Source organism: Schistocerca cancellata, chromosome 2 (assembly GCF_023864275.1).
Source record: "Schistocerca cancellata isolate TAMUIC-IGC-003103 chromosome 2, iqSchCanc2.1, whole genome shotgun sequence".
Lineage (NCBI taxonomy): Eukaryota > Metazoa > Arthropoda > Insecta > Orthoptera > Acrididae > Schistocerca > Schistocerca cancellata.
In genome coordinates, this window is record NC_064627.1 from 694,070,645 (window position 1) to 694,082,643 (window position 11,999).

Below are 11,999 nucleotides of genomic sequence, written 5' to 3' on the forward strand. Positions count from 1 at the left end.
TGTTCATCTAACACCACGAACACTTGCTTGTCGTTGAACGTAAGTTGGTTGTTGCTGATATCTATAACTACTTCCATTTTATTAAACGATCCATGAAAAAAATTAAGTTGCATGAAAAGTAAAAATAATAATTTTTCTATGAACGGAATAATTGTACTTTCAATCTTTTTACCCTTATTAGTATCTGCTCTTGATGAAGCAGCAATAAAGTACTTGCACAACTTTGGCTATTTGGCTGCCCAAGAAGAAGATCAGCTTTCTAAATTGAGTGACGAAGCGTTCAAAGAGGCGCTTAAGTTATTTCAGCAGAAATATAATCTAGTAGCTAATGGCGAGCTGCCTGACGAAACTTTGCAGTTAATGGAGAAACCAAGATGTGGCATGGAAGATAACGTTTTGAGCTTTACTACACACATCTACTAGTGGAACATAAAATGGCATTATTATCTTGCTACTAGGAAAATGTTCGAGGCAGCTGAAGCAGCTTTAAAAATGTGGCAAGATCACACAGATCTTACTTTTGAGAACAGCAACCAAGATCCTGATATTGTCATTTCGAACAAGAGAGGAGCTCACAGAAGACAAAATTCAGTCCTCATATCCTGTCAACGCAGTTTTGACGGGAGAGGTTACATACTGGCTCATGCAGATTACCCTAATTTGTTCAACGATCCTATTGATATTCACGTTGATCAGGATGAATACTGGTACATGGAAACGGACAATAATACGCCTTCTTCACAAACAAACTTGCTCGCTGTCTTAGTTCACGAAATTGGCCACACGCTAGGTTTGGCGCATTCTGATGTCGCTGACTCAATGATGTACGCGTTCTACAACAGCACTATCTATCATGCAGCTATTTGAAGACGTGATGAGCGGCATTCAAAGTTTATACGGGAAACGTGCTGCTGCTGTTTCTGAACCTAATCAGCCGACGCCAGCAGTGCCTGAAAAAGAACCTGTATTGTGCAAAATCAAGAAGTTTGTAAGTTCTGTTATTGTGGACGAATTCCTTCTCCATTTTCCACGGAACATGTGTTTGGATGACGAACACGCTACTACTAAACCTCTGCTAATCGCAGAATGTTTAAGATTTCTACCGCAGAATTTCAGAAGTATATCTGCTGTTTATCAGAGGCCATCAGGTCAAGTCCTGTTGATTGTTAATAACAAGATATACACGATTCAAGTGCCGAGTTTAGCGCTAGAAGCTGGCTAAAAAAGTGTCTGATATACGCCTGCGGCAAAACTCTGTCATCCACGGGGCGTTAAACATTTATTCAGACAGAACGTTTATTTTAATGACGATGTATACTTTGCAGAAACTGACGAATGCAGCTTTAGAGCAAAGGCCTATGGCGTTATCAGTAAAAGTTTTCCTGGCATACCGTCAGTCTTAGGCTCTGTATTTAGATACATAAACAGCATGTTGTACTTCTTTAAGGATGGCATATTCTACGAATACAATGAATTCCCGAACGTTCTAGAGAAAGCGCGTAAATCTGAACTGTCATTATTTGGCATAAATTGTCCAATGACATCTTCTTCATTGAAGGCAATAATGAAGACTTTAAAGAATACTGTGACGCAACTAGAAGCGATAAATCCCTAAAAGATATATGTATTTCATATAATAAAATGTAACGAGATAAGTTGATGACGAAACTCAGCAATAACTTGAACGCATCAGTGTCTCATAAAAAGCTTAGTGGCTTAGAAGAAGGACGTTTACACTCAATTACAAACGCCAACAGCGTAAATACAAGACATGGATATAAAACATCTCTAGTGCTCGATGATGAGTTTAAGATTCTTTTACCAGACAGATATAATAAAGTGCTGAATTACGAGGACTACGCTATGCTGGCAAGCTTATGATATATAAAGGTTACAAGAATGTCAATGGCTATAACGTTCACGATATCGAATTCTGTTAAATTATTATGGTTGGTAAACTATGAAAATCACAGTAAATGTGAGACATGAGACGTAAACGTAAAGCGTGAGATGTGCGACGTAAACGTGAGATATCGGTCAACAATTGACAGTCCATAGTAATTAGTGGCTTCATCTTTGTATGCTCAGTGAGATGTGAGACGCAAGCCGTGAGACATGAGACGTAAAACATAAACATAAAACGTAAGATGTGAGACGTAAAATGTGATATGTAAAACGTATAATGTGAGACGTAAACGTAAAACGTGAGAGTGCTCGCAGTAACATGTGGTGGGGAATGGGAACTGGCTGTTGGCAAGAAGGCAGCTAGGAGGAGGAGGTATTCAGACAGTTATAGTTTGTGTATATGCAATACATTTGACCAACTGTCAGAGTGGAGAGGAGAGTCTTGTAGCTGCAGATATAGGGGACATGCAGCAGTTCTCAGCAGTTAGGAGGCCTAGGTCAGTTGCAAAGTGTAACACCAAGAAGAAGGTTCTGCTGCTAGGTAGTTTGCATGGTAGAGATGTGGGCCAGCAGTTGCAGGAAGTATTGGGGAGTGAGTACCAGGTCACCAGCATTGTGAAGCCTGCTGCAGGGTTGGCTCAGGTGATTGACAGCATAGGGGAGTTATATAGGAATTTTACGAAGGAGGCTCAGGTGGTGATAGTGGGTGGAGCAGGGAACAGTCTTGACAGGGATGGGGAATATGATGTAGGTGGTGACCTAGCAAAGACAGCTACTCAAACTGGTGGCACTAATGTGCATTTCGTGCAACAGTTTCAGTGTCATGATTGGCCTCACCTTAATGCAGCCTTTAGGCGGGTTAACATGGGGCTGGGAGGGCGCTGATGGCAAAGGGCATGGGTCACATTTCAGTGGTGCCAGTTGGGTCTATCAGTAGATCAGGCTTCACTAGGCATGGCCTGCACCTCAACAGGTATGGGAAGAGGAGGCTGGCAAAGCTTATAGGTGACAGTGTAGAGGGTGGTAGTGCTGCACTAGCAGGACATTCAAGTACTGTGCTGCAAATGTTAGCCCTGTATTTAGCCATATTTGTAATTTTTCCTTTGGGAAGGGTCAGTTTTCTGAGCGATTAAAGTACTCAGTAGTCAAGCCGCTTTATAAAAAGGGAGAAAGGGATAATGTAGATAATTTTAGACCTATTTCTATTCCATCAATGTTTGCTAAAGTTATTGAAAAGGCTGTGTATGTAAGGATAATTGATCATTTTATATTGCACGATTTGCTATCAAATGCACAGTTTGGCTTTAGACATAGTTTAACAACTGAAAATGCTATATTTTCTTTTCTCTATGAGGTACTGGATGGGTTAAACGGAAGGTTTCGACACTAGGCATATTTTTTGATTTAACTAATGCATTTGATTGTGTTGATCACAAAATACTGCTCCAGAAGATGGACCATTACGGAACACAGGGAGTAGCTCACAATTGGTTCAGCTCTTACTTTAGCAACAGACAGCAAAAGGTTATTATTCACAATGTTGATTGTTAAGAATGGCTGTGATGTGAGTGAGTATGTGAGAGGGGCATGTGGTCCGGGGGGGGGGGGGTCCCCAAGGATCACTGTTGGGGCCACTCCTGTTCCTTATTATGATGATATGCCCTCTAGTATTATGAGTAACTCTAAAATATTCCTGTTTGTTGATGACGCTAGCTTGGTAGTAAAGGATGTTGTGTGCAATACTGGCTCGGCATCATATAGTGCAGTTCATGAGCTAAGTTCATGGCTTGAGGAAAATAAACTAATTCTAAATCACTGTAAGACTCAGCTTTTACAGTTTCTAGCACACAATTCAACAAAACATGACATTTTAATTTCAAAGAATAGGTATATGATTAGTGAAACTGAACAGTTCAAATTTCTAGGTGTTCAGATAGATAGAAAACTGTCATGGAAAGCCCACATTCAGGGTCTTTTTCAAAGACTTAATGCTGCCATTTTTAATATTCGAACGGTATCTGAAGCGAGTGATCATGTGACACGAAAATTAACCTACTTCGCTTATTTCGTATGGTATTATATTTTAGGGTAACTCTTCCCATTGTAAAAGGATGTTTTTGGTTCAGAAATGGGTGGTTTAGGCAATAAGTGGTGTAAGTTCTCGAACCTCTTTTCGACCCCTGTTCATGAGTCTGGGTATTTTGACAATGGCCTCTCAACATATACATTTCTTACTGTCATTTATGGATATCAATATTAACTTATTCCCAAGAATATGCAGCTTTCACTCAGTTAATACTTGGCAGAAATCAAACCTGCATTTGGATCGGACTTCCGTAACTCTTGTGCAGAAGGATGTGCAGTATATTGCTGCATTCATTTTCAATAAGCTACCACTCAAATTCAAAAATCTTAGCAGTAATCCATGGGTCATGCCTTCCATTCTGTCGAGGAGTTCCTTGAAAAATCAAGCTGATTCTTGTTGTATTGTTGAAAGTGTTTACTTAATTTTATGGATTGACTTTTTTGGGTTCATAAACATTTTATCTGTTATTACTTTTATGTTTTTATTTTTTGTACGGATACATTCCATAACCTTGGAGATTTGCTCTTCAATTTGGTCCTATGAAACTTGACGTGTAAATAATAAATTGAAAACCACATATCAGAAGTGGGAGAAGGTGCTATTCAGACACGACTTCAGCTATGTGCGTGCACGTAAGCGCAGGGGAACTGCTCAAATGAATCTGTTGTAAACAGTTGTGACATAATGCTCATTGAAAGTAGTCTGTGTTTCGAAGTATTGCCTGTCTTCGTCCTGAGGTCTTTCACTAATTTTGCTGTCTGCAGATGCTGGGGGGGGGGGGGGATGCACAGTGTTTTGTTGTTGTAAATGGCGCAATTTTATTGCAATTAAAGTTTTGGTTTGGTATTTTTCCTCTTGTTTTTGTTTTATTGCTGCAGTATTAACCTGCAACAGTGGGCGACAATAAAATTCTGTGTAAACTTATCAGTTACTGCCAGTCAGAATTATGAAAAATTCCCAGGTTTTTCCTGGCTTCCTCCTGGATGAAAAAATTACCGGATTTCCCGAGGTGTGTACATCCTGAGGAGTGAATGTTAGTCTTTATAGTGTGAGCAGAATTGAAGTGACTAATTAGAAACTGACTTGATGAAACCACCTATATGAGACAATAGTGTACAGTGACTTCTTCATAGCGACGATTTGTCAGTGTGCATTGCAAACGTGTGGCAGTGGAAGACATACCGTATTTACTCGAATGTAAGCCACACTTTTGTTCCAGTTTTTGTAATCCAAAAACCGGCAGCGGCTTAGAATCGAGTGCAAAGTAAACTGAAGTTCTGAAAACTGTTGGTAGGTGCCGCCACAACTAACTTATGCCGTCGAATATATGTAGCACTACACAGGCATGCTTTGCAGGCACAAAGTTCAACACTGGCGCCAAAACCTCTGCGTCAGTAAATAAATTTTAAAAAAAGTAGAAGGCGAGCTTCTCCTCATTGTCTAATTTCGACCACAGCATTTTCATACATTATCCAACGAGTAATTGGAAATTCAGTCTTGTTCATCTTCGAGTGTAGCAGCCTTTCAAATATTCGTTGGAAATAAAATAAATTTTTTTACACAAAAATACCAACAATGCACAATACTTTAGGATTGTTGCACGAGTTGATACGCTGGGTCTCATTAAGATTTCACATCGCAGCATATATTGCTTCATGGAATTTTGTGAAGTGCTTGATATTGTTAGTGAACCATAATAAAGAACTTCCGTTATAGTGCCAAATTCAAGAGGGGAGTTATTTCTTTTGCGGAACAAAGTTCTAATCTTGCTGCAGGTCAGCATACGGGATTGATGAGAGCAACGTCAGGCGATGGCGACTGCAGAGAGACAAATTATTTGAATGTTCAAGTAGCATGAAAGCATTTAGTGGGCCAAAGTGTGGCCGATATCATGCACTAGAAGTGATTTTAAATGAATTTGTTAAGGAACAGCGTCAGAAATTTCTGACTGTGAACGCAGAAATTTTAAAAATTAAGGCACATGAAATGGCTAGAGAGCAAAAAAACGAAAATTTTAAGGCCAGTCACAGCTGGACTGATCTGTTTATGAAGCGCTGGGGTTTTCGCATCAGGGGCGAACTTCAGCTGCACAGAAGCTGCCGAAAAATTATAAAGAAAAACTTGTGGAAATTCAGTGCTTCATAATTAGGCGGCGCACAGAAAGGCAATACATTCTCGGTCAGATAGGAAATGCTGACCAAACTCCCATATATTTTGACAAGATGTCAAAATATACGGTTGACGCCAAAGGAAAGAAAAACATAAATGTTCTTACATCATGGGGTAAAAACCAGCGGCTGTCCATCATGCTTGCTTGCACAGCAGATGGACATAAATTAACCCCATTCATAGTTTTCAACCGAAAGCCTTTACCGAAATCGGAAGTGTTTCCCAAAACTGTAATTGTATGAGCACACAAAACTGGGTGGTTTTCGGAGGACATGGTGCTGGAATGGATTAGGTGTGTGTGGAATCGACGTCCTGGCGCAGGGCTTAGTTTACACAGTCTGTTGGCATTAGATGCATACGCAGGCCATACAACACCTGCAGTAAAACGAAAATTAGGGGAAAGCAAAAGGGGCTTGGCAGTAATTCCAGGCGGGATGACGTCAGTTCTGCAACACTTGATGTCTGTTTGAATAAACCATTTAAGGACAAGGTTAAACACATCCACACACAATGGCTTTCGAAAAGAGACAGACAACCAACACTAACAGGATATGTAAAACGCGCAAGTTTATCGCAAGTGTCCCAATGGATTTATGATGCAAGGAAGTGTGTGTTCCAAATCGATGTCCAAATGTTCGATGTCCAGTGCACTAGACGATACGGAGCACGATGCTCTGTATGATGAAATGAGCAACAAAGAATCGAATGATAATGATTCAGAATCATGACTGATATTTTAAACATTTGGTATAACATGTATTACAAACCTAATAAAACTTTGTTTTAAATTTCAGCGTTTAATTTCTAAGTTATTTTCATTCTTATTTTATAAGTGTTGCTACTCTGCATTGCACAGATTAAAAAACCGTGGAGAGCTGCATCAAACCAGCCACCGACTGAAGACAACAACAACAATACACTCTGCATTTGAAGTCATCACTAAAAATCTACTATGAAAATCCGGACCCGACTTGCAAGACTGTTTGGAATGTACATCAATATGGCCAACTCTACATACTGAAATTTTTCCTACTTGTGACAAGAGATGATTGCTAATAGGAAATTTTATGAATCGTGAATCGCATGCTGTGTTCTCTTCACCATAAGAATAATATCAATGCAAACATTATGGCATGTATTCTTTCGCGTTTGCTGCTATCTCATTTAAATCCTGTCTGCCTACTAAACTACAAAGCTAGAGTGAGACAACAGCAAACTCGGAAGAAGATACATATCATGTCATATTTATATTCATATAATTCTTATGCTGAATAGTGATACAATCAGAGATGAAGCATGGCAACTGATTAGATTTTTGAATGTAATATGACTAATTTCTGTGCAGAATGTAATGTACTAAAGAGGCGTCTGCAAAAATCTTCAAACAGAGAAAATTTTTCGCTAAACTCCCGTTCAGAACATCTTCTATCATACACAGTCTATTATTTGGTTCTTGTTGATCATCATCAAAGAAGGCTGCAGTGTAAGCAACAACAAACAGCAGTCTCTTGCCATTGTTTCGCTAATGAGACAATTCCTCTCTCTTTTTTTTTATTGTGAGTGGCTATAGCGCGCAAAAAAACAAGCCATGCCGCATGTGGCGACAGGTCGTAAACACTCATTATCAGAATTCAACAAAGAATGCATGACACAGTACATTTTTAGCTTAGAGCGACATAAACATCGATAACAAAGAGAATGGCACTTATCAAATCAAAGCAAAATAAGCAATCGATTCAAACAAGACGAAGCATGTGAAAAAGGAAGGGCACCCATATAAATATTGACGGGGCGCCTGTCACATAGCCATGGCTACTCAAGCGAAACTACTGTAACTGTAACTTCATCCATTCGACCTAAATTGTGTCTCATGTTACAATGGACCAATTTTGTTTCGATTTGCGTCCTAGATTCGGGAATTTTTTTTATTTCGAGTCTCATTTTTCAGGTGCGGCTTAGATTCGAGTGCAGCTTAGATTCGAGTAAATATGGTACTTAGAAACTTTCGTTATATGGAACCAATTAGTCAAACTTACATAGCCGACCTTTCATAGCAGATCCCAATCACATGTACTTTCTAAGTCAGTGGCCATGAACAATTAGGTACAGGTTTTCTATGTCTGACACAATCTGTTAAAAGTAGTCTCCCTTAAAAAGTCCACTTACTAAACAATAGGTGACACGGTACCTACTATTCATCACACCATTACGGAATGTAACACAACTGCAAATGGTAACGGTCAGTGATATGTGCAAAAGTGACACACAGGTGATATAAAAACACCCTCATCGCGCAGGAGGAAGAAGGATTACAATAATGCAAGGCATTAGCACCAGGACACATCGACCATGGCAGCACAGTGGCAGTGTTCTCAAGCAGGAAACTGTGTCCTGCAAAAGCTTTACTGGCATAATGAGGTGCACGTGTGTTGCTGTTGTAGGCATGGTTGATTAGAACCAGAAGTGTATTGAATGAATCAATTATTCTTCGAATGTAGGAAGTGCAAAATAGGGTAACGAGGCTAAAATAGTAGAAGTCATAGAAGAACATGTCACGTTAGTGAACAGAATTTTAAGTTGTACTAGTTAGAAGGAGAAAAAAAGATGGCAGGAACCGATTCGGGGATTTCAGAAAGGTCAAAAGCAACTGCAACAGAGTTTTATTTAAAGGACGAGACAGGGAAAGTGAAAGATGATTTTATTGTTCTAGCGAACACTGCAATAAAACCTACAAAGCAACAAACCGAAATGAGTACCAGAGAGGACAGCAACTTATATACAGAGCAATGAGTTACTACCATCAGATGGCATTTCAAGAAGAAATTCCAGTGAGGACAACACAGCACATTCCTGACCCAGTTCCAACTGCTTCGTCATCAACGGTTCCAATAAACGTTGACACAAAGAAGCCCTCTGGAAACACAACACGATTGAATGATGAGTCCATCCCCCTGTAAGATTCTTGGACACCACTTTGTTACCCTGGAGGGGCTGACGTAGTAGACAGCAGTGGCACAACAGTGTAGTGCAAGTCGTGTGATTTTCTCATGTAATTTTATAACACTGTCAAAGTGCTTCAGCCCCAGCCACCAGAGACACTGTATTCTATACCCGTGTACTCTTAAAACAGTTTTTTTCATTCTGGTGTTAGTTACAGAGATGCTATTGACTACGGCATGTTATATTGTTGGGTCCATTCTATTTCCATGTAGAACGCATCATTCTAGCTTTTGTCATTAACCAACTCTGTGAGCATTTGAATAAGTGTTACTGATTCTGAGTCTTTTGCACTATATCAGCAACTTATTGTACGCATGCAGTAATTTGTTTGGACAGTGACAAACACAAGACCACACTGACAATGTCAATGCCATTGCTGGTAGAACAATCCAGTCAGTTAAAGAAGATGTTATGGTTAACGGAAATCCAGAGAAAGACAAAGAAAATACCAACAGAAATGATAGAGGAGTATCAAAAGATATGGTTTTAAATGTCTCAAGCACACCTTCTAGAAATATTTGAAGTAGTGGCATATGTGCATGCAGAAGGCTGATGGGTAACTCATTAAAAATGTAAATTTCTAGAGGCAGCCTGAACAACAGAATTTGAGGTATGTGGCGTTACCTGAAAGCCTATCTAACGTATGACACAATTTATTCAACTGATTTGAAGGTAATGCAAAACAAGAAAGTAATGCTTGTAATATTATGAGTCATTTTGTCGAATCTGAAACAATACTGTAAATATTTTTCATGAATCACAAAGATAAAGAATACGACAGTTCAATACGTTCTATGAAAGCGTGGAGCATCAAGTGTATTATATATAAACAAGAGCCACGTTGCTCGTCCCTGTTTGTTATCTCTCTACTGTGGATCGATGTATGTATAACTAGCTGTCTGTATGAGTTTTAGGGATACAATATATTGTTAATTGAAAATATCTTCTGTTTCCTTTTAAAAATACCTCTCCCTTCATGTGAAATGTATTTAAAGATAATAATAATATTGCTGTCGACTGCCCATCTGGCTTCGACTGTTTCAGTGGTGTTGAGTCCGCCATTACATGTACGGAATAATGTTTCAGTGTTTGCGATTTTCACTCACAACGGAAAATAATTCTAAGCGCTTTTATGAATTTTTACAGTGAGTTTTCAGTATAAAACTTGGGTAATATTTTTGATTACAAAACGTTCTCAAGGTTTCATTTCTGGTATAAAATATTTTCAGTTAACTGAAAGGATTAAAAGTTAACTCAATTCTTAAACAGATAGAGTTAAAGAAGTTCTTTACAGTTATTTCAATAGCACTCAGGTGTTCGTACCGTTCTTTCCTTCTGTGTAATATTACATTAATTTGCTGGGAAAAGAATTCATTTCATGCTCTATATTATCGGTGGGATACCGTATTTACTTGAATCTAAGCTGCATATAGCGTCCCCAGTGCTATATTACGAAAACACTTAAAAAACAGTATTTATAAAGAAGAGACATTTAAAAATTGAATAATATATTTTTATCATGTAGCCCTAAAATAATAATTTCTCTATGTAAGTTGCGATTGCAAAGAAATAATTTATGACAAAATGATCTAAAGAGACGACAAGATACGCTCTTTTGTTAATTTTTTAGTCGACTTCACTTCTTCTCTTGTCTTGATTGTGTATAGACGGACATCTTGTGAGTGCTGGCAAATGTAAGCATATTTGTATGAGTTAAGCATATAATATATTCATTTAATATTATTGTGCACTTTTAACTGGTAAGAGGTGATCCCGATTTCATGTCCGCCTTCCTTGAATTAACCTGCATTCAAGTAATTTACAGTTCAACAATCGCAGCGGCTGGTGCAGCCAACGACGCCATTACGTGGCGATTTTAACTTATGAAAAATTAGCGGAAGCGAAATACTCGCCCACTATTAACATAATATTAATTTTTCTCCACAGCCGCACGAAGTTCTTATTTTCAGTACCATAGCCGAGAGCCAGGGCCAGGACTCCGACTACAATACAATGGTTAACGGAGGTAAGAAAAATACTCTCGCGCGTGTGTGGGCCGCAATTGTAATTAATAACTAAAGATTTCTTGCTTTAAAGTGAACTGACTAGCCGAGGAAATTAATATGAAAAGTTTATTACATTGTTCAACTTATATGCTCACGTTTTAAGATTCAGTGAGTCTAACATTCATTAACGTAACAAATAATTTGAGATTAATATTGTTAAAAAGGAGAACTTCAAGGAAGCATTTAATCGTAAATCAAAATGAAATGAAATATCATTTTTATTAAGGCCCACCACGTAAGTCGGCAACAATAAAAAAATAATAACAACAATAATAATAATATTAAATTATGACGGCCGACGAACGCGAGATTGGCGCCGCAACTGTGGGGCCCGATCAAAGAAAATACGAAATTTATTAAATCTGACTCTATTGTAATGAATGCAATTATGTATGTGTCTAATTGTTGTAAAATATTAATGCTTATATGAATTCTTTTACATGTACAACAACAAAACCACACCCTGAGGAGATCTGGAGAAGAAAAAGTGTAGAAAAGAAAAAGGATTGCAAGAAAGAAAAATAAGAAAGGTAAGGCCTATTGTGCAAGCATCCTGTGTAGCTCTGTGCGGAATATCGAACCCATGTGCACATGAGATACCTTCGGTGTTTTGTGTATTTATGAGTTTATTTTTGGAGGGGATCGTTATTCGTTTTGTGTATTTATATGTTTATTTTTGGAGGGGATAATTATTCGTGTGTGTATCAGTGTTAAAGATTCGTCAGTGGCTTAAAGTGAATTTATTTATGGGTAAGATAGGACAAGCTAAAGCA